The sequence below is a fragment of the Salvia miltiorrhiza genome, chromosome 6 (genome assembly GCF_028751815.1).
Source record: "Salvia miltiorrhiza cultivar Shanhuang (shh) chromosome 6, IMPLAD_Smil_shh, whole genome shotgun sequence".
NCBI lineage: Eukaryota > Viridiplantae > Streptophyta > Magnoliopsida > Lamiales > Lamiaceae > Salvia > Salvia miltiorrhiza.
Genome location: NC_080392.1, coordinates 32,783,815 through 32,786,561, shown reverse-complemented (window position 1 = coordinate 32,786,561; position 2,747 = coordinate 32,783,815). Strand labels below are relative to the sequence as shown.

The window sequence follows — 2,747 nt, the reverse complement described above, 5'->3', positions numbered from 1 at the left end:
TTTAGGATGGACTAGTTGATGAGTTAATTGGCTAGCTTTTAAGCTACTGACTTGATTGTTTTCGACGGGGTTTTTGATACCCACAAATCTTGAAAATTTTATGGTAAACATATATAAGTGTTAGGAACGTTCATGTAAAATTTGAGGTCATTTGAACATCGTCTGATAACCTTTTAAATTATGAGTCTCTAACTGCAACTTTCTACCGAAAGTGTGGAAGAAACAGATACTAGAGTCACTTTTCCAGTAGCTTTTCGTGAGTTTATGGTTTCCAAATTTTTATATGAACAATATGAACATGATAGCTAGCTACCCATAAAAGGTTAAGTCTTTTTGACAAGATCTACTATTTTTCTAAAATCAAAACTTTCAGTTGCACATAACTGTCGAATATGGTAGACTGTAGGAAAATGATCATATCTCCTAAACCACATAAAGTTTTGCAACCTACTTTTTTTTAAATGAAACTAGACGTTAAGAGGTTTCAAATGATATGAGTCCCAAACCCAGGAGAGTTCCGAGGTAAAGCAGTTTATTACTTGAAGTTGGGACAGAGTATATAAAGTCAAGTATGGTCTTTCACTAATTACACCTACTTTGATCTAGTAAATTGCATGTGTTAATGGTGATAACTATACACCTTAGTAATTCATAAAAAGGCTAATAGAGTATATATATATATATGTTTATATATGTATATAGATGTAATACTTTTCCGAGATAAATGTACTTAACCAAATTCGGTTCTCTTGAGAGATTTAACCACATGGTGAAGTCATTAAGCATTATGCGAATTATCAGATATTAGTTAAAGAATGTGTTATAACCTCACAACTTTAGTATGTGATTGATAGATGGGTTTGAGTATTTAGGAGTCGTTCCTTAATGAACTAATTAGACTTAAAATTTGGTGATGCATTGGAAATAAAAATGATGAATATTTAGAATTTATTATAAGAGAGTTTGTTACGAAGAGTGATTAGTTACAAGGGAACAAAGGAAGACTACTACTTAGATAAGAATAGTAAACCTAGTGAGGATTTGTCTAATTGACGTTTATTTTATTACATGATCGTCTATGCCAACGATGATATCTGAAGACGCGAGTCAAGGGCATAAGTAGGATTTCTCCGAAGTACTAGTACCAAAGCTAAGATTTCCAGGTGGGCATTACTTTCTAATACTCCTATTACTGGCTTTTTAAAATGATGATTATGATGATGTCTATAAGTTTTTAAGATGTTTTGAGATAAATTGATGTTTGAACTAATTAACTTGCCGAATTTTGATGACGACGAGCCTGTACGTTACACTCTACTGATGAGATGAGACGATTTCGGGTCCTGCCAAAGGCGGGATTGTGTACACGGAGGTAACCGTGAGCTGTACACCGGGTTGGCCGGTCAGAAATGACTGTGAGCCGACTGTCTGGTCGGCCGGTTACGGTGCTTGAGAAGGAGGCCTACTTCTCAGTACCATGATGATGATGATGAGTTGTAGAAGTGGTACTACATGCTAAGTATTTATGACTGCAGTCTATCTTTCATTACTTTATGATGCTTGAAATTTATCAATTGCTTACACAGGTTCTTTTAAGGAAAAACCCCTGTGTGATGTTTAAATGGCAAGTTAAATGTATAGCTCTAAGAGCGAGATTGTTTATTTTCGGCTTATGTCCACTGAGTATTTATACTCAGCCCTGCATGTATTTCTAAATGTGCAGGATGAGCAAGGAGAGAGATTGGGGAATCGCTGGAGGGCTGTTGTTCATAGACGACCCTTTTGAGTACCGTATTTTACTTCTATACGGTTGTGCGAATAGTTGAAGACTATGTTCTTGAAACTTAATTAGGATTGTTACTCTCAGCTATATGTCTTCATACATATAGTCTGATCACGCTATGTTGTGCTACCCTGAACAATATGAATCATTGTAACTATTTAGCTATACTCCCTTTGTTTATGTTGACTAGAACCTTGATACATTTGAATGAATGAAGCTGATAATGTTTCTTTTAAGATTGATGATATTATTTTTTTTTTACTTGAATTATTAGTAGCTTCTGCTTGACGAGTCTTTCAGATTCCTTTGTTCTACCCTATCTTTTTATTAGTCGTATCGATACCCAATCTACGCTATCACTGGCTAGATGTCGGGCTGCGACAGCATGGCTACTGGCGAAAAAGTTTCCTCATAATCGATACCAGGTCGTTGAGTATAACCCTTCGCCACTAGTCTCGCTTTGAAGGCCGTAACCTTCCCATCTGGTCCTCTCATGCGTTTGTATACCCATTTGCAACCAATGGCCTCACGACCAACAGGTAGCAAACATTTCTCGTATACATCCATGGCAGTTATGGATTCATATTCAGAAACCATACATGCTTCCCATTCAAGAACATCTGGATCTGCTAGTGCTTCTGAGTAAGTCCAGGGATCTTCTTCGACAAGCCCATCATCAACTGAATCCGTAGATTCATTGACAAATGCATATCGATTGGGCAGTTTGCCCTTTGATGTCCTCTCACTATGACGTGGCACTATTGCAGATTCAGTATCGACTGCTTGTGCGTTTTCTGATGAGACTTGGGGTACTACATCTTGTACAATTGGCTGAGTTGGTTGACTTGTCGTGCCAATTTCTTTGACCTCACCGAGAATGATTTCGCTCCTACTTTTGTGGTTATTTACATAGTCCTCTTCCAAGAATCTTGCGTTAGTGCTAATAACGACTTTCTGATCCTTA

At 37.0% G+C, this 2,747-nt stretch overlaps 1 long non-coding RNA gene across 1 annotated transcript; it reads left to right on the top strand.

The window, feature by feature from the left end:
• The first annotated feature begins 825 nt into the window (after positions 1-825).
• On the top strand, positions 826-2,018 carry LOC130989133 (uncharacterized). Its single transcript, XR_009090494.1, has 2 exons — positions 826-1,163; positions 1,724-2,018. It is a non-coding gene; the product is annotated as an uncharacterized LOC130989133 (long non-coding RNA).
• Positions 2,019-2,747: the final 729 nt, after the last annotated feature.